This window comes from Ascaphus truei, chromosome 2, assembly GCF_040206685.1.
Source record: "Ascaphus truei isolate aAscTru1 chromosome 2, aAscTru1.hap1, whole genome shotgun sequence".
Classification (NCBI taxonomy): domain Eukaryota; kingdom Metazoa; phylum Chordata; class Amphibia; order Anura; family Ascaphidae; genus Ascaphus; species Ascaphus truei.
Genome location: NC_134484.1, coordinates 479,914,876 through 479,935,296, shown reverse-complemented (window position 1 = coordinate 479,935,296; position 20,421 = coordinate 479,914,876). Strand labels below are relative to the sequence as shown.

Below are 20,421 nucleotides of genomic sequence, written 5' to 3'. Positions count from 1 at the left end.
TTTTTTCATTATCCATTTTTGCTAATTTAATTGCTCTTTTGCAATTTTTGTTACATTCCTTATAATTCTGATACGATGTCTCTGTCCCTTCTGACTTAAAGAATCTAAACGCCTTCCTCTTCTTGTCCATTTCCTCCCCTACCTGTTTATTTAGCCACATTGGTTTTGACTTATTTCTTTTATACTTATTACCCAAGGGTATACACTGATAAGTGTGTTTTTCTAACAATGTTTTAAAGACTGCCCATTTATCTTCTACATTTTCCCCTGCAAAAACATCATCCCATTGTATTACTACTAGATTAGACCTCAGTTTATTAAAATCTGCCTTTCTAAAGTTTAAAGTCTTTGTTGAACCCAAGTAATCTGTTTTTTTGATCATTTATTTCAAATGAGACCATGTTATGATCACTGTTACCCAAATGTTCCAGGACTTGAATACAGGCATACCCCGCTTTAAGTACACTCACTTTAAGTACACTCGCGAGTAAGTACATATCGCCCAATAGGCAAACGGCAACTCGCGCATGCGCCTGTCAGCACGTCCTGAACAGCAATACCGGCTCCCTACCTGTACCGAAGCTGTGCGCAAGCGGGGAGACTATAGAGCCTGTTACAAATGCGTTATATACATCAGTTACGCACATATATGATGATTGCAGTACAGTACATGCATAGATATGTGGAAAAGGGTAGTGCTTCACTTTAAGTACATTTTCGCTTTACATACATGCTCCGGTCCCATTGCGTACGTTAATGCGGGGTATGCCTGTATTTGGTATTACTTCTACATTGTTTGATATGACCAAATCCAGAAATGCCCCTCTCCTGGTTGGTTCCTCAATAATTTGGGTCATATAATTATCTTTAAGCACCCCCAAAAACCTGTTTCCTTTTGTTGTAACACTAATCTCATTGCCCCAGTCTATGTCTGGATAATTAAAATCCCCCGTTATGCAAACATGACCCAGTTTTGATGCCTTCTCCATTTGCAAAAGTATTTTAGCTTCCTCAATCTCACAGATATTTGGTGGTTTATAGCATATTCCCACAAACATTTTCTTTATACTTTTACCTCCACTGCTTATTTCTATCCACAAGGTCTCTACATTTTCATCATTCCCTTCATAGACATCATCCCTTATAATAGGTTTTAGATCTGGTTTAACATATAGACAAACTCCACCTCCCCTTCTATTTGTTCGATCCTTCCGAAAAAGAGAATACCCCTCTAAATTAACTGTCCAGTCATGAGTTTCATCCCACCATGTTTCAGTAATGCCTATGATATCACACTGCTCCCTTGCAGCTATTAATTCAAGCTCCCCCATTTTATCTGTCAGGCTTCTTGCATTAGCAAGCATGCATTTAAGTTTTTTTTTCATCCTGTACTATTATCTTATCTGCTCCTTCCTTTCTGCTCCCACTTTGTTTAGATTTTAGAAGTTTTCTAGTATTATCACTATTTACTATGGGTATCTCACTGCTTGTCAAACTTGCACTTGCCCCAATTCTACCTCCATACCACCTTGTATCCTCATCTATTCCATTTAGTTCATTATCTGTTTCATTCCCCTCCCCCCTCCATCCTAGTTTAAAATCTCCTCCAACCCAATGTATTGGGTAGGTGGTTGTTTTGTATGCATTTGGGGGGGGGGGGATGCGGTGTGATGGGGGAGGTTGTATATATTTTGGGGGTGGGGATTTTTTTGTATGTATTTGGGGGTGAGAAGTTTTTTGCACTGGGGGTGGGAAGTTTTTTGGTATATATGTTGTGGGGGAAATTGTGTGAGGGGGGAGGGAATGAGTGAGCGTGGGGTAATTGACTTGACGGAGGGAGAGGAGAGAGGGGGTGAGTAAGGAAAAGAGGGAGTAAGAGTGAGACGCAGGGGAGAGAAATACATGCGAGGCGGGAGAGTGAGTGTGTGAGATGGAAGGGAGAGAAATACATGGGAAGAGAGGTGGGGGAGAGATTGGGCTCGTGAGGTGTGAAATGGGGGCGGCTTGCAATACTGCCGACACTGGAGGGGGGCCTGCTTAAAATGTTTGTCCTGGGCCCCACGATTTCTGTTGGTGGCCCTGCTGCCCAGTTACTAGGGCACACCCTGGTATAAAAGATGGCTCCCTTCTAAATTGTGTCTGCCTGATCCCTCGGGAGAGCGGGTGTGGTTCTGCTCAGCCCTAGCCATGGGCTAGGGATTATCTCTTGGCACAGACAGTGCTGGGTCCTGCCTTGCCCCTAAGTGGGTGAGGAAAGCTCAGACTAGCCTAGGGGCCTCAAGCTCCTGGGGTGACTAGTCATGTCCTGCCCAGGGAAGGGATGGTACCCGTGGGCTGGGGTACTGGAAGAGGGAGTTCTGTCCGGCTCATGTTCTGTTCTGTTCAGTTGCAATACATCTGTTGCATGGACCTTTGGCACTCCAGTTATTTCTCTACACCATGGAAGTTCCTGTGGGGATAAAACCCGGTCTGCGGCAGGAGCCCTGCAGGATGGAGGAGCTGCACCATCACTAAAGACTATCCTGTGCCCCACTCCCTACAACATCGCGGAGACTCGGCCTCCTGAGAACCAACAAGTCAGCACCACAGCACCATAATACCACAGCACCTCAGCACCATAATACCACAGCACCACAGCACCATAGTACCACAGCACCACAGCACCACAGCACCACAGCACCACAGCACCGCCATAATACCAGCAAATCTCCCTAAGGCCGAGGCCCCGCTGCAGGCGCCGGCGCGTGATGGAAGTGACTGTTTGTTTCGCATTAGTAAATTAAACCTCAGTTTGAACAAATCAGAAAAAAGAGGAGAGTTTTGAAACAGACAAAAAGATGTTCTTGGGAACCAAACCATGGGACCTTTGCTTCTTGCCAAGATGAGTCATCATTCTCTTTCTGAGTAACATTAATACTCAGAATACCTGAAAGGCCCCCTCCCCCCTGCCGGCGATCTCCCCTCCTCATTGGCTTCATGCCACACCACGTGACGCGTCGCCGCTCGGGATCACAATCCTATTGGCTCCCCTGCTGGCTGACGCGTCACAGTGCGTAGTGAGCCGGGCAGTGAGGAGGGACTGGGGCCGGCTCGGGAGGAAGTCAGGAGCCTGTGAGTGCGCGTCGGATGCAGCGGGACCTCAGCCTGAGGCCTAGTCCAGGTAGGGAACAGGCGCCCTTCTCGACCGTGATTTTCCTGGCCGGTTAGGTGCGTGCGCGTTTGGGGGCACAGCCCCGACGTCACAGAGCTGGTTTGCCCTCATTGGGCGAACCGCTCACGTGCCTCGCTTGCGAGCAGCAAAATCAATTTATCTTTCATTAATGTTTGCTTGTCCCCTAAATAATCTATATGTGTGTAACCCCTTGATAGGAAGCAACAGCATCAGCATCAGCATGGGAGGGGGGGGGGAGAGAACTTATTGTATCAAACAGACCCACAAAGTGTTAAACACATGGTATGTGTGAGGATACAGCGCTCTATACGTGCTGCCCCCTGGCTGTGACCCTCTCTGCTGTGTGCTGCTGCTGGGGAAGGAGCTAATGACAGAGCAGCAGCAGCAGATGGACTACAACTCCCAGAAGCCCCTGCTGCTGACACAGGAAGACATGACAGGACAGCCAATGAGGGGACAGGAGAGCAAAGCTTGAGGTGAGTGAGGCAGGGAGGGTAAGAGAGAGAGGAGCATGAGGAGAGAGCAGCCCTGTGTGTGAGAGCTGCTGCTGCTGCTGCTCCCTGATCCCCAGGCCCTGCTGCTGAGGAGTATAACTCAGGGGGTGTGACTAGGTAACAGGCTCCCCCCCGAGTGGCAGCACTGGGAGCAGAGCAGCAGTCTGCCAGACTAAAGGAGATGTGAGTAACCAGAGAGGGATCTTCATTACAGGCCCGGGGGGGGGACCCAAGTGTGTGTGCCACAGAGACAGGCTGCTGCAGTATAACGCTGAGTATAAGGGCTGCAGCGTGTGTGCCACAGAGACAGGCTGCTGCAGTATAACGCTGAGTATAAGGGCTGCAGCGTGTGTGCTACAGAGACAGGCTGCTGCAGTATTACGCTGAGTATAAGAGCTGCAGCGTGTGTGCCACAGAGACGGGCTGCTGCAATATAACGCTGAGTATAAGGGCTGCAGCGTGTGCCACAGAGACAGGCTGCTGCAGTATAACGCTGAGTATAAGGGCTGCAGCGTGTGTGCCACAGAGACAGGCTGCTGCAGTATAACGCTGAGTATAAGAGCTGCAGCGTGTGTGCCACAGAGACAGGCTGCTGCAGTATAACGCTGAGTATAAGGGCTGCAGCGTGTGTGCCACAGAGACAGGCTGCTGCAGTATAACGCTGAGTATAAGAGCTGCAGCGTGTGTGCCACAGAGACAGGCTGCTGCAGTATAACGCTGAGTATAAGGGCTGCAGCGTGTGTGCCACAGAGACAGGCTGCTGCAGTATAACGCTGAGTATAAGGGCCGCAGCGTGTGTGCCACAGATACAGGCTGCTGCAGTATAACGCTGAGTATAAGGGCTGCAGCGTGTGTGCCACAGAGACAGGCTGCTGCAGTATAACGCTGAGTATAAGGGCTGCAGCGTGTGTGCCACAGAGACAGGCTGCTGCAGTATAACGCTGAGTATAAGGGCTGCAGCGTGTGCCACAGAGACAGGCTGCTGCAGTATAACGCTGAGTATAAGGGCTGCAGCGCGTGTGCCACAGAGACGGGCTGCTGCAGTATAACGCTGAGTATAAGGGCTGCAGCGCGTGTGCCACAGAGACAGGCTGCTGCAGTATAACGCTGAGTATAAGGGCTGCAGCGTGTGTGCCACAGAGACGGGCTGCTGCAGTATAAGGCTGAGTATAAGGGCTGCAGCGTGTGTGCCACAGAGACAGGCTGCTGCAGTATAACGCTGAGTATAAGGGCTGCAGCGCGTGTGCCACAGAGACAGGCTGCTGCAGTATAACGCTGAGTATAAGGGCTGCAGCGCGTGTGCCACAGAGACAGGCTGCTGCAGTATAACGCTGAGTATAAAGGCTGCAGCGTGTGCGCCACAGAGACAGGCTGCTGCAGTATAACGCTGAGTATAAGAGCTGCAGCGCGTGTGCCACAGAGACAGGCTGCTGCAGTATAACGCTGAGTATAAGGGCTGCAGCGCGTGTGCCACAGAGACAGGCTGCTGCAGTATAACGCCGAGTATAAGGGCTGCAGCGTGTGTGCCACAGAGACAGGCTGCTGTAGTATAACGCTGAGTATAAGAGCTGCAGCGTGTGTGCCACAGAGACAGGCTGCTGCAGTATAACGCTGAGTATAAGGGCTGCAGCGTGTGTGCCACAGAGACAGGCTGCTGCAGTATAACGCTGAGTATAAGCTGCAGCGCGTGTGCCACAGAGACAGGCTGCTGCAGTATAACGCTGAGTATAAGGGCTGCAGCGTGTGTGCCACAGAGACAGGCTGCTGCAGTATAACGCTGAGTATAAGCTGCAGCGCGTGTGCCACATAGACAGGCTGCTGCAGTATAACACTGAGTATAAGGGCTGCAGCGTGTGTGCCACAGAGACAGGCTGCTGCAGTATAACGCTGAGTATAAGAGCTGCAGCGTGTGTGCCACAGAGACAGGCTGCTGCAGTATAACGCTGAGTATAAGGGCTGCAGCGTGTGTGCCACAGAGACAGGCTGCTGCAGTATAACGCTGAGTATAAGGGCTGCAGTGTGTGTGCCACAGAGACAGGCTGCTGCAGTATAACGCTGAGTATAAGCTGCAGCGCGTGTGCCACAGAGACAGGATGCTGCAGTATAACGCTGAGTATAAGGGCTGCAGCGCGTGTGCCACAGAGACAGGCTGCTGCAGTATAACGCCGAGTATAAGGGCTGCAGCGCGTGTGGCACAGAGACAGGCTGCTGCAGTATAACGCCGTGTATAAGAGCTGCAGCTTGTGTGCCACAGAGACAGGATGCTGCAGTATAACGCTGAGTATAAGGGCTGCAGCGCGTGTGCCACAGAGACAGGCTGCTGCAGTATAACGCCGAGTATAAGGGCTGCAGCGTGTGTGCCACAGAGACAGGCTGCTGCAGTGTAACGCCGAGTATAAGGGCTGCAGCGTGTGTGCCACAGAGACAGGCTGCTGCAGTGTAACGCTGAGTATAAGGGCTGCAGCGTGTGTGCCACAGAGACAGGCTGCTGCAGTATAACGCTGAGTATAAGGGCTGCAGCGTGTGTGCCACAGAGACAGGCTGCTGCAGTATAACGCTGAGTATAAGAGCTGCAGCGTGTGTGCCACAGAGACAGGCTGCTGCAGTATAACGCTGAGTATGAGCTGCAGCGTGTGTGACACAGAGACAGGCTGCTGCAGTATAACGCTGAGTATAAGAGCTGCAGCGTGTGTGCCACAGAGACAGGCTGCTGCAGTATAACGCTGAGTATAAGGGCTGCAGCGTGTGTGCCACAGAGACAGGCTGCTGCAGTATAACGCTGAGTATAAGGGCTGCAGCGCGTGTGCCACAGAGACAGGCTGCTGCAGTATAACGCTGAGTATAAGCTGCAGCGTGTGTGCCACAGAGACAGGCTGCTGCAGTATAACGCTGAGTATAAGAGCTGCAGCGTGTGTGCCACAGAGACAGGCTGCTGCAGTATAACGCTGAGTATAAGGGCTGCAGCGTGTGCCACAGACAGGCTGCTGCAGTATAACGCTGAGTATAAGGGCTGCAGCGTGTGTGCCACAGAGACAGGCTGCTGCAGTATAACGCTGAGTATAAGGGTTGCAGCGCGTGTGCCACAGAGACAGGCTGCTGCAGTATAACGCTGAGTATAAGAGCTGCAGCGTGTGTGCCACAGAGACAGGCTGCTGCAGTATAACGCTGAGTATAAGAGCTGCAGCGTGTGTGCCACAGAGACAGGCTGCTGCAGTATAACGCTGAGTATAAGCTGCAGCGCGTGTGCCACAGAGACAGGCTGCTGCAGTATAACGCTGAGTATAAGGGCTGCAGCGTGTGTGCCACAGAGACAGGCTGCTGCAGTATAACGCTGAGTATAAGGGCTGCAGCGTGTGTGCCACAGAGACAGGCTGCTGCAGTATAACGCTGAGTATAAGCTGCAGCGCGTGTGCCACATAGACAGGCTGCTGCAGTATAACACTGAGTATAAGGGCTGCAGCGTGTGTGCCACAGAGACAGGCTGCTGCAGTATAACGCTGAGTATAAGAGCTGCAGCGTGTGTGCCACAGAGACAGGCTGCTGCAGTATAACGCTGAGTATAAGGGCTGCAGCGTGTGTGCCACAGAGACAGGCTGCTGCAGTATAACGCTGAGTATAAGGGCTGCAGTGTGTGTGCTACAGAGACAGGCTGCTGCAGTATAACGCTGAGTATAAGCTGCAGCGCGTGTGCCACAGAGACAGGATGCTGCAGTATAACGCTGAGTATAAGGGCTGCAGCGCGTGTGGCACAGAGACAGGCTGCTGCAGTATAACGCCGTGTATAAGAGCTGCAGCTTGTGTGCCACAGAGACAGGATGCTGCAGTATAACGCTGAGTATAAGGGCTGCAGCGCGTGTGCCACAGAGACAGGCTGCTGCAGTATAACGCCGAGTATAAGGGCTGCAGCGTGTGTGCCACAGAGACAGGCTGCTGCAGTGTAACGCTGAGTATAAGGGCTGCAGCGTGTGTGCCACAGAGACAGGCTGCTGCAGTATAACGCTGAGTATAAGGGCTGCAGCGTGTGTGCCACAGAGACAGGCTGCTGCAGTATAACGCGGAGTATAAGAGCTGCAGCATGTGTGCCACAGAGACAGGCTGCTGCAGTATAACGCTGAGTATAAGGGCTGCAGCGTGTGTGCCACAGAGACAGGCTGCTGCAGTATAACGCTGAGTATAAGAGCTGCAGCGTGTGTGCCACAGAGACAGGCTGCTGCAGTATAACGCTGAGTATAAGGGCTGCAGCGTGTGTGCCACAGAGACAGGCTGCTGCAGTATAACGCTGAGTATAAGGGCTGCAGCGCGTGTGCCACAGAGACAGGCTGCTGCAGTATAACGCTGAGTATGAGCTGCAGCGTGTGTGACACAGAGACAGGCTGCTGCAGTATAACGGTGAGTATAAGAGCTGCAGCGTGTGTGCCACAGAGACAGGCTGCTGCAGTATAACGCTGAGTATAAGGGCTGCAGCGTGTGTGCCACAGAGACGGGCTGCTGCAGTATAAGGCTGAGTATAAGGGCTGCAGCGTGTGTGCCACAGAGACAGGCTGCTGCAGTATAACGCTGAGTATAAGGGCTGCAGCGCGTGTGCCACAGAGACAGGCTGCTGCAGTATAACGCTGAGTATAAGGGCTGCAGCGCGTGTGCCACAGAGACAGGCTGCTGCAGTATAACGCTGAGTATAAAGGCTGCAGCGTGTGCGCCACAGAGACAGGCTGCTGCAGTATAACGCTGAGTATAAGAGCTGCAGCGCGTGTGCCACAGAGACAGGCTGCTGCAGTATAACGCTGAGTATAAGGGCTGCAGCGCGTGTGCCACAGAGACAGGCTGCTGCAGTATAACGCCGAGTATAAGGGCTGCAGCGTATGTGCCACAGAGACAGGCTGCTGTAGTATAACGCTGAGTATAAGAGCTGCAGCGTGTGTGCCACAGAGACAGGCTGCTGCAGTATAACGCTGAGTATAAGGGCTGCAGCGTGTGTGCCACAGAGACAGGCTGCTGCAGTATAACGCTGAGTATAAGCTGCAGCGCGTGTGCCACAGAGACAGGCTGCTGCAGTATAACGCTGAGTATAAGGGCTGCAGCGTGTGTGCCACAGAGACAGGCTGCTGCAGTATAACGCTGAGTATAAGCTGCAGCGCGTGTGCCACATAGACAGGCTGCTGCAGTATAACACTGAGTATAAGGGCTGCAGCGTGTGTGCCACAGAGACAGGCTGCTGCAGTATAACGCTGAGTATAAGAGCTGCAGCGTGTGTGCCACAGAGACAGGCTGCTGCAGTATAACGCTGAGTATAAGGGCTGCAGCGTGTGTGCCACAGAGACAGGCTGCTGCAGTATAACGCTGAGTATAAGGGCTGCAGTGTGTGTGCCACAGAGACAGGCTGCTGCAGTATAACGCTGAGTATAAGCTGCAGCGCGTGTGCCACAGAGACAGGATGCTGCAGTATAACGCTGAGTATAAGGGCTGCAGCGCGTGTGGCACAGAGACAGGCTGCTGCAGTATAACGCCGTGTATAAGAGCTGCAGCTTGTGTGCCACAGAGACAGGATGCTGCAGTATAACGCTGAGTATAAGGGCTGCAGCGCGTGTGCCACAGAGACAGGCTGCTGCAGTATAACGCCGAGTATAAGGGCTGCAGCGTGTGTGCCACAGAGACAGGCTGCTGCAGTGTAACGCTGAGTATAAGGGCTGCAGCGTGTGTGCCACAGAGACAGGCTGCTGCAGTATAACGCTGAGTATAAGGGCTGCAGCGTGTGTGCCACAGAGACAGGCTGCTGCAGTATAACGCTGAGTATAAGAGCTGCAGCGTGTGTGCCACAGAGACAGGCTGCTGCAGTATAACGCTGAGTATGAGCTGCAGCGTGTGTGACACAGAGACAGGCTGCTGCAGTATAACGCTGAGTATAAGAGCTGCAGCGTGTGTGCCACAGAGACAGGCTGCTGCAGTATAACGCTGAGTATAAGGGCTGCAGCGTGTGTGCCACAGAGACAGGCTGCTGCAGTATAACGCTGAGTATAAGGGCTGCAGCGCGTGTGCCACAGAGACAGGCTGCTGCAGTATAACGCTGAGTATAAGCTGCAGCGTGTGTGCCACAGAGACAGGCTGCTGCAGTATAACGCTGAGTATAAGAGCTGCAGCGTGTGTGCCACAGAGACAGGCTGCTGCAGTATAACGCTGAGTATAAGGGCTGCAGCGTGTGCCACAGACAGGCTGCTGCAGTATAACGCTGAGTATAAGGGCTGCAGCGTGTGTGCCACAGAGACAGGCTGCTGCAGTATAACGCTGAGTATAAGGGTTGCAGCGCGTGTGCCACAGAGACAGGCTGCTGCAGTATAACGCTGAGTATAAGAGCTGCAGCGTGTGTGCCACAGAGACAGGCTGCTGCAGTATAACGCTGAGTATAAGAGCTGCAGCGTGTGTGCCACAGAGACAGGCTGCTGCAGTATAACGCTGAGTATGAGCTGCAGCGCGTGTGCCACAGAGACAGGCTGCTGCAGTATAACGCTGAGTATAAGGGCTGCAGCGTGTGTGCCACAGAGACAGGCTGCTGCAGTATAACGCTGAGTATAAGGGCTGCAGCGTGTGTGCCACAGAGACAGGCTGCTGCAGTATAACGCTGAGTATAAGCTGCAGCGCGTGTGCCACATAGACAGGCTGCTGCAGTATAACACTGAGTATAAGGGCTGCAGCGTGTGTGCCACAGAGACAGGCTGCTGCAGTATAACGCTGAGTATAAGAGCTGCAGCGTGTGTGCCACAGAGACAGGCTGCTGCAGTATAACGCTGAGTATAAGGGCTGCAGCGTGTGTGCCACAGAGACAGGCTGCTGCAGTATAACGCTGAGTATAAGGGCTGCAGTGTGTGTGCTACAGAGACAGGCTGCTGCAGTATAACGCTGAGTATAAGCTGCAGCGCGTGTGCCACAGAGACAGGATGCTGCAGTATAACGCTGAGTATAAGGGCTGCAGCGCGTGTGGCACAGAGACAGGCTGCTGCAGTATAACGCCGTGTATAAGAGCTGCAGCTTGTGTGCCACAGAGACAGGATGCTGCAGTATAACGCTGAGTATAAGGGCTGCAGCGCGTGTGCCACAGAGACAGGCTGCTGCAGTATAACGCCGAGTATAAGGGCTGCAGCGTGTGTGCCACAGAGACAGGCTGCTGCAGTGTAACGCTGAGTATAAGGGCTGCAGCGTGTGTGCCACAGAGACAGGCTGCTGCAGTATAACGCTGAGTATAAGGGCTGCAGCGTGTGTGCCACAGAGACAGGCTGCTGCAGTATAACGCTGAGTATAAGAGCTGCAGCATGTGTGCCACAGAGACAGGCTGCTGCAGTATAACGCTGAGTATAAGGGCTGCAGCGTGTGTGCCACAGAGACAGGCTGCTGCAGTATAACGCTGAGTATAAGAGCTGCAGCGTGTGTGCCACAGAGACAGGCTGCTGCAGTATAACGCTGAGTATAAGGGCTGCAGCGTGTGTGCCACAGAGACAGGCTGCTGCAGTATAACGCTGAGTATAAGGGCTGCAGCGCGTGTGCCACAGAGACAGGCTGCTGCAGTATAACGCTGAGTATGAGCTGCAGCGTGTGTGACACAGAGACAGGCTGCTGCAGTATAACGGTGAGTATAAGAGCTGCAGCGTGTGTGCCACAGAGACAGGCTGCTGCAGTATAACGCTGAGTATAAGGGCTGCAGCGTGTGTGCCACAGAGACAGGCTGCTGCAGTATAACGCTGAGTATAAGGGCTGCAGCGCGTGTGCCACAGAGACAGGCTGCTGCAGTATAACGCTGAGTATAAGCTGCAGCGTGTGTGCCACAGAGACAGGCTGCTGCAGTATAACGCTGAGTATAAGAGCTGCAGCGTGTGTGCCACAGACAGGCTGCTGCAGTATAACGCTGAGTATAAGGGCTGCAGCGTGTGTGCCACAGAGACAGGTTGCTGCAGTATAACGCTGAGTATAAGGGTTGCAGCGCGTGTGCCACAGAGACAGGCTGCTGCAGTATAACGCTGAGTATAAGAGCTGCAGCGTGTGTGCCATAGAGACAGGCTGCTGCAGTATAACGCTGAGTATAAGAGCTGCAGCGTGTGTGCCACAGAGACAGGCTGCTGCAGTATAACGCTGAGTATAAGCTGCAGCGCGTGTGCCACAGAGACAGGCTGCTGCAGTATAACGCTGAGTATAAGGGCTGCAGCGTGTGTGCCACAGAGACAGGCTGCTGCAGTATAACGCTGAGTATAAGCTGCAGCGTGTGTGCCACAGAGACAGGATGCTGCAGTATAACGCTGAGTATAAGGGCTGCAGCGCGTGTGCCACAGAGACAGGCTGCTGCAGTATAACGCCGAGTATAAGGGCTGCAGCGCGTGTGCCACAGAGACAGGCTGCTGCAGTATAACGCTGAGTATAAGAGCTGCAGCGCGTGTGCCACAGAGACAGGCTGCTGCAGTATAACGCTGAGTATAAGAGCTGCAGCGTGTGTGCCACAGAGACAGGCTGCTGCAGTGTAACGCTGAGTATAAGGGCTGCAGCGTGTGTGCCACAGAGACAGGCTGCTGCAGTATAACGCTGAGTATAAGGGCTGCAGCGTGTGTGCCACAGAGACAGGCTGCTGCAGTATAACGCTGAGTATAAGAGCTGCAGCGTGTGTGCCACAGAGACAGGCTGCTGCAGTATAACGCTGAGTATAAGGGCTGCAGCGTGTGTGCCACAGAGACAGGCTGCTGCAGTATAACGCTGAGTATAAGGGCTGCAGCGTGTGCCACAGAGACAGGCTGCTGCAGTATAACGCTGAGAATAAGGGCTGGAGCGTGTGTGCCACAGAGACAGGCTGCTGCAGTATAACGCTGAGTATAAGGGCTGCAGCTTGTGTGCCAGAGACAGGCTGCTGCAGTATAACGCTGAGTATAAGGGCTGCAGCGTGTGCGCCACAGAGACAGGCTGCTGCAGTATAACGCTGAGTATAAGAGCTGCAGCGTGTGCGCCACAGAGACAGGCTGCTGCAGTATAACGCTGAGTATAAGGGCTGCAGCGTGTGCGCCACAGAGACAGGCTGCTGCAGTATAACGCTGAGTATAAGAGCTGCAGCGTGTGTGCCACAGAGACAGGCTGCTGCAGTATAAAGCTGAGTATAAGGCTAAGGCCCCGCTCCCAGAGTCAGCGCACCTGCGCTGCTGACAGGCGGTGCGCTGAGATACACAGACCGCGATCTGCGGTCTGTAGGGAGCCGGAGCGGGAGGTGGGAGGTTTGATCGGGAGGTGGGCGGGAGGTGGGAGGTTTGATCGGGAGGTGGGCGGTTTGACAGGGAGGGGGGGGCGTGGCTTGAGCGGAGGGACCCGCTACTCTCCCCCCCCTCCCTCCACGGACTCGGGCTGGAAAGTAAGTTTAAACACACACACAGGCAGGCACTCACGCACTCATACACACACACACACAGACAGAGGCAGGCACTCACGCACTCGGGCACACACATACACACACAGATAGGCATGCACGCACTCAGACACACACACACAGAGAAAGGCACTCACCTGCTGTCCCTCCACACTCCTCCCCGCTCCCCGAAGCCTCTCCTCCTCCCGAAGCCTCTCCTCCTCCCGAAGCCTCTCCTCCTCCCGAAGCCTCCCCTCCCCATTGGCTCACAGCCACACACGTCACGCGTCAAAGCTAGAAAACACCATTCTCTGGTGTCTCCAGCGGCTGACGCGCTACAGCGTGTAATCAGCTGTGCAGCCAGTGGGGACCGGGACCGGCTCGCGAGGATTCCCCTGCTGGTGGGGAACTCGCGACCCGCCGCCCGCGCCAACGAGCGCAGCGGGACCGAGGCCTAAGAGCTGCAGCGTGTGTGCCACAGAGACAGGCTGCTGCAGTATAACGCTGAGTATAAGAGCTGCAGCGTGTGTGCCACAGAGACAGGCTGCTGCAGTATAACGCTGAGTATAAGGGCTGCAGCGTGTGTGCCACAGAGACAGGCTGCTGCAGTATAACGCTGAGTATAAGGGCTGCAGTGTGTGTGCTACAGAGACAGGCTGCTGCAGTATAACGCTGAGTATAAGCTGCAGCGCGTGTGCCACAGAGACAGGATGCTGCAGTATAACGCTGAGTATAAGGGCTGCAGCGCGTGTGGCACAGAGACAGGCTGCTGCAGTATAACGCCGTGTATAAGAGCTGCAGCTTGTGTGCCACAGAGACAGGATGCTGCAGTATAACGCTGAGTATAAGGGCTGCAGCGTGTGTGCCACAGACAGGCTGCTGCAGTATAACGCTGAGTATAAGGGCTGCAGCGCGTGTGCCACAGAGACAGGCTGCTGCAGTATAACGCCGAGTATAAGGGCTGCAGCGTGTGTGCCACAGAGACAGGCTGCTGCAGTGTAACGCTGAGTATAAGGGCTGCAGCGTGTGTGCCACAGAGACAGGCTGCTGCAGTATAACGCTGAGTATAAGGGCTGCAGCGTGTGTGCCACAGAGACAGGCTGCTGCAGTGTAACGCTGAGTATAAGGGCTGCAGCGTGTGTGCCACAGAGACAGGCTGCTGCAGTATAACGCTGAGTATAAGGGCTGCAGCGTGTGTGCCACAGAGACAGGCTGCTGCAGTATAACGCTGAGTATAAGAGCTGCAGCATGTGTGCCACAGAGACAGGCTGCTGCAGTATAACGCTGAGTATAAGGGCTGCAGCGTGTGTGCCACAGAGACAGGCTGCTGCAGTATAACGCTGAGTATAAGAGCTGCAGCGTGTGTGCCACAGAGACAGGCTGCTGCAGTATAACGCTGAGTATAAGGGCTGCAGCGTGTGTGCCACAGAGACAGGCTGCTGCAGTATAACGCTGAGTATAAGGGCTGCAGCGCGTGTGCCACAGAGACAGGCTGCTGCAGTATAACGCTGAGTATGAGCTGCAGCGTGTGTGACACAGAGACAGGCTGCTGCAGTATAACGCTGAGTATAAGAGCTGCAGCGTGTGTGCCACAGAGACAGGCTGCTGCAGTATAACGCTGAGTATAAGGGCTGCAGCGTGTGTGCCACAGAGACAGGCTGCTGCAGTATAACGCTGAGTATAAGGGCTGCAGCGCGTGTGCCACAGAGACAGGCTGCTGCAGTATAACGCTGAGTATAAGCTGCAGCGTGTGTGCCACAGAGACAGGCTGCTGCAGTATAACGCTGAGTATAAGAGCTGCAGCGTGTGTGCCACAGACAGGCTGCTGCAGTATAACGCTGAGTATAAGGGCTGCAGCGTGTGTGCCACAGAGACAGGTTGCTGCAGTATAACGCTGAGTATAAGGGTTGCAGCGCGTGTGCCACAGAGACAGGCTGCTGCAGTATAACGCTGAGTATAAGAGCTGCAGCGTGTGTGCCATAGAGACAGGCTGCTGCAGTATAACGCTGAGTATAAGAGCTGCAGCGTGTGTGCCACAGAGACAGGCTGCTGCAGTATAACGCTGAGTATAAGCTGCAGCGCGTGTGCCACAGAGACAGGCTGCTGCAGTATAACGCTGAGTATAAGGGCTGCAGCGTGTGTGCCACAGAGACAGGCTGCTGCAGTATAACGCTGAGTATAAGCTGCAGCGTGTGTGCCACAGAGACAGGATGCTGCAGTATAACGCTGAGTATAAGGGCTGCAGCGCGTGTGCCACAGAGACAGGCTGCTGCAGTATAACGCCGAGTATAAGGGCTGCAGCGCGTGTGCCACAGAGACAGGCTGCTGCAGTATAACGCTGAGTATAAGAGCTGCAGCGTGTGTGCCACAGAGACAGGCTGCTGCAGTATAACGCTGAGTATAAGAGCTGCAGCGTGTGTGCCACAGAGACAGGCTGCTGCAGTGTAACGCTGAGTATAAGGGCTGCAGCGTGTGTGCCACAGAGACAGGCTGCTGCAGTATAACGCTGAGTATAAGGGCTGCAGCGTGTGTGCCACAGAGACAGGCTGCTGCAGTATAACGCTGAGTATAAGAGCTGCAGCGTGTGTGCCACAGAGACAGGCTGCTGCAGTATAACGCTGAGTATAAGGGCTGCAGCGTGTGTGCCACAGAGACAGGCTGCTGCAGTATAACGCTGAGTATAAGGGCTGCAGCGTGTGCCACAGAGACAGGCTGCTGCAGTATAACGCTGAGAATAAGGGCTGGAGCGTGTGTGCCACAGAGACAGGCTGCTGCAGTATAACGCTGAGTATAAGGGCTGCAGCTTGTGTGCCAGAGACAGGCTGCTGCAGTATAACGCTGAGTATAAGGGCTGCAGCGTGTGTGCCACAGAGACAGGCTGCTGCAGTATAACGCTGAGTATAAGGGCTGCAGCGTGTGTGCCACAGAGACAGGCTGCTGCAGTATAACGCTGAGTATAAGGGCTGCAGCGCGTGTGCCACAGAGACAGGCTGCTGCAGTATAACGCTGAGTATGAGCTGCAGCGTGTGTGACACAGAGACAGGCTGCTGCAGTATAACGGTGAGTATAAGAGCTGCAGCGTGTGTGCCACAGAGACAGGCTGCTGCAGTATAACGCTGAGTATAAGGGCTGCAGCGTGTGTGCCACAGAGACGGGCTGCTGCAGTATAAGGCTGAGTATAAGGGCTGCAGCGTGTGTGCCACAGAGACAGGCTGCTGCAGTATAACGCTGAGTATAAGGGCTGCAGCGCGTGTGCCACAGAGACAGGCTGCTGCAGTATAACGCTGAGTATAAGGGCTGCAGCGCGTGTGCCACAGAGACAGGCTGCTGCAGTATAACGCTGAGTATAAAGGCTGCAGCGTGTGCGCCACAGAGACAGGCTGCTGCAGTATAACGCTGAGTATAAGAGCTGCAGCGCGTGTGCCACAGAGACAGGCTGCTGCAGTATAACGCTGAGTATAAGGGCTGCAGCGCGTGTGCCACAGAGACAGGCTGCTGCAGTATAACGCCGAGTATAAGGGCTGCAGCGTGTGTGCCACAGAGACAGGCTGCTGTAGTATAACGCTGAGTATAAGAGCTGCAGCGTGTGTGCCACAGAGACAGGCTGCTGCAGTATAACGCTGAGTATAAGGGCTGCAGCGTGTGTGCCACAGAGACAGGCTGCTGCAGTATAACGCTGAGTATAAGCTGCAGCGCGTGTGCCACAGAGACAGGCTGCTGCAGTATAACGCTGAGTATAAGGGCTGCAGCGTGTGTGCCACAGAGACAGGCTGCTGCAGTATAACGCTGAGTATAAGCTGCAGCGCGTGTGCCACATAGACAGGCTGCTGCAGTATAACACTGAGTATAAGGGCTGCAGCGTGTGTGCCACAGAGACAGGCTGCTGCAGTATAACGCTGAGTATAAGAGCTGCAGCGTGTGTGCCACAGAGACAGGCTGCTGCAGTATAACGCTGAGTATAAGGGCTGCAGCGTGTGTGCCACAGAGACAGGCTGCTGCAGTATAACGCTGAGTATAAGGGCTGCAGTGTGTGTGCCACAGAGACAGGCTGCTGCAGTATAACGCTGAGTATAAGCTGCAGCGCGTGTGCCACAGAGACAGGATGCTGCAGTATAACGCTGAGTATAAGGGCTGCAGCGCGTGTGGCACAGAGACAGGCTGCTGCAGTATAACGCCGTGTATAAGAGCTGCAGCTTGTGTGCCACAGAGACAGGATGCTGCAGTATAACGCTGAGTATAAGGGCTGCAGCGCGTGTGCCACAGAGACAGGCTGCTGCAGTATAACGCCGAGTATAAGGGCTGCAGCGTGTGTGCCACAGAGACAGGCTGCTGCAGTGTAACGCCGAGTATAAGGGCTGCAGCGTGTGTGCCACAGAGACAGGCTGCTGCAGTGTAACGCTGAGTATAAGGGCTGCAGCGTGTGTGCCACAGAGACAGGCTGCTGCAGTATAACGCTGAGTATAAGGGCTGCAGCGTGTGTGCCACAGAGACAGGCTGCTGCAGTATAACGCTGAGTATAAGAGCTGCAGCGTGTGTGCCACAGAGACAGGCTGCTGCAGTATAACGCTGAGTATGAGCTGCAGCGTGTGTGACACAGAGACAGGCTGCTGCAGTATAACGCTGAGTATAAGAGCTGCAGCGTGTGTGCCACAGAGACAGGCTGCTGCAGTATAACGCTGAGTATAAGGGCTGCAGCGTGTGTGCCACAGAGACAGGCTGCTGCAGTATAACGCTGAGTATAAGGGCTGCTGCGCGTGTGCCACAGAGACAGGCTGCTGCAGTATAACGCTGAGTATAAGCTGCAGCGTTTGTGCCACAGAGACATGCTGCTGCAGTATAACGCTGAGTATAAGAGCTGCAGCGTGTGTGCCACAGAGACAGGCTGCTGCAGTATAACGCTGAGTATAAGGGCTGCAGCGTGTGCCACAGACAGGCTGCTGCAGTATAACGCTGAGTATAAGAGCTGCAGCGTGTGTGCCACAGAGACAGGCTGCTGCAGTATAACGCTGAGTATAAGAGCTGCAGCGTGTGTGCCACAGAGACAGGCTGCTGCAGTATAACGCTGAGTATAAGCTGCAGCGCGTGTGCCACAGAGACAGGCTGCTGCAGTATAACGCTGAGTATAAGGGCTGCAGCGTGTGTGCCACAGAGACAGGCTGCTGCAGTATAACGCTGAGTATAAGGGCTGCAGCGTGTGTGCCACAGAGACAGGCTGCTGCAGTATAACGCTGAGTATAAGCTGCAGCGCGTGTGCCACATAGACAGGCTGCTGCAGTATAACACTGAGTATAAGGGCTGCAGCGTGTGTGCCACAGAGACAGGCTGCTGCAGTATAACGCTGAGTATAAGAGCTGCAGCGTGTGTGCCACAGAGACAGGCTGCTGCAGTGTAACGCTGAGTATAAGGGCTGCAGCGTGTGTGCCACAGAGACAGGCTGCTGCAGTATAACGCTGAGTATAAGGGCTGCAGCGCGTGTGGCACAGAGACAGGCTGCTGCAGTATAACGCCGTGTATAAGAGCTGCAGCTTGTGTGCCACAGAGACAGGATGCTGCAGTATAACGCTGAGTATAAGGGCTGCAGCGCGTGTGCCACAGAGACAGGCTGCTGCAGTATAACGCCGAGTATAAGGGCTGCAGCGTGTGTGCCACAGAGACAGGCTGCTGCAGTGTAACGCTGAGTATAAGGGCTGCAGCGTGTGTGCCACAGAGACAGGCTGCTGCAGTATAACGCTGAGTATAAGGGCTGCAGCGTGTGTGCCACAGAGACAGGCTGCTGCAGTATAACGCTGAGTATAAGAGCTGCAGCATGTGTGCCACAGAGACAGGCTGCTGCAGTATAACGCTGAGTATAAGGGCTGCAGCGTGTGTGCCACAGAGACAGGCTGCTGCAGTATAACGCTGAGTATAAGAGCTGCAGCGTGTGTGCCACAGAGACAGGCTGCTGCAGTATAACGCTGAGTATAAGGGCTGCAGCGTGTGTGCCACAGAGACAGGCTGCTGCAGTATAACGCTGAGTATAAGGGCTGCAGCGCGTGTGCCACAGAGACAGGCTGCTGCAGTATAACGCTGAGTATGAGCTGCAGCGTGTGTGACACAGAGACAGGCTGCTGCAGTATAACGGTGAGTATAAGAGCTGCAGCGTGTGTGCCACAGAGACAGGCTGCTGCAGTATAACGCTGAGTATAAGGGCTGCAGCGTGTGTGCCACAGAGACAGGCTGCTGCAGTATAACGCTGAGTTTAAGGGCTGCAGCGCGTGTGCCACAGAGACAGGCTGCTGCAGTATAACGCTGAGTATAAGCTGCAGCGTGTGTGCCACAGACAGGCTGCTGCAGTATAACGCTGAGTATAAGGGCTGCAGCGTGTGTGCCACAGAGACAGGTTGCTGCAGTATAACGCTGAGTATAAGGGTTGCAGCGCGTGTGCCACAGAGACAGGCTGCTGCAGTATAACGCTGAGTATAAGAGCTGCAGCGTGTGTGCCATAGAGACAGGCTGCTGCAGTATAACGCTGAGTATAAGAGCTGCAGCGTGTGTGCCACAGAGACAGGCTGCTGCAGTATAACGCTGAGTATAAGCTGCAGCGCGTGTGCCACAGAGACAGGCTGCTGCAGTATAACGCTGAGTATAAGGGCTGCAGCGTGTGTGCCACAGAGACAGGCTGCTGCAGTATAACGCTGAGTATAAGCTGCAGCGTGTGTGCCACAGAGACAGGATGCTGCAGTATAACGCTGAGTATAAGGGCTGCAGCGCGTGTGCCACAGAGACAGGCTGCTGCAGTATAACGCCGAGTATAAGGGCTGCAGCGCGTGTGCCACAGAGACAGGCTGCTGCAGTATAACGCTGAGTATAAGAGCTGCAGCGCGTGTGCCACAGAGACAGGCTGCTGCAGTATAACGCTGAGTATAAGAGCTGCAGCGTGTGTGCCACAGAGACAGGCTGCTGCAGTGTAACGCTGAGTATAAGGGCTGCAGCGTGTGTGCCACAGAGACAGGCTGCTGCAGTATAACGCTGAGTATAAGGGCTGCAGCGTGTGTGCCACAGAGACAGGCTGCTGCAGTATAACGCTGAGTATAAGAGCTGCAGCGTGTGTGCCACAGAGACAGGCTGCTGCAGTATAACGCTGAGTATAAGGGCTGCAGCGTGTGTGCCACAGAGACAGGCTGCTGCAGTATAACGCTGAGTATAAGGGCTGCAGCGTGTGCCACAGAGACAGGCTGCTGCAGTATAACGCTGAGAATAAGGGCTGGAGCGTGTGTGCCACAGAGACAGGCTGCTGCAGTATAACGCTGAGTATAAGGGCTGCAGCTTGTGTGCCAGAGACAGGCTGCTGCAGTATAACGCTGAGTATAAGGGCTGCAGCGTGTGCGCCACAGAGACAGGCTGCTGCAGTA

General features: G+C 54.0%; 1 protein-coding gene across 2 annotated transcripts in view; it reads left to right on the top strand.

The window, feature by feature from the left end:
- The first annotated feature begins 3,653 nt into the window (after positions 1-3,653).
- Positions 3,654-20,421, top strand: part of LOC142488392 (uncharacterized) — a 155,345-nt gene continuing 138,577 nt past the window's right edge. For both annotated transcript variants that reach the window (XR_012799405.1, XM_075588872.1), the window contains exon 1: positions 3,654-3,849. The gene's annotated coding sequence lies outside the window, so the exon portion shown is untranslated. The remainder of the gene's footprint in view (positions 3,850-20,421) is intronic.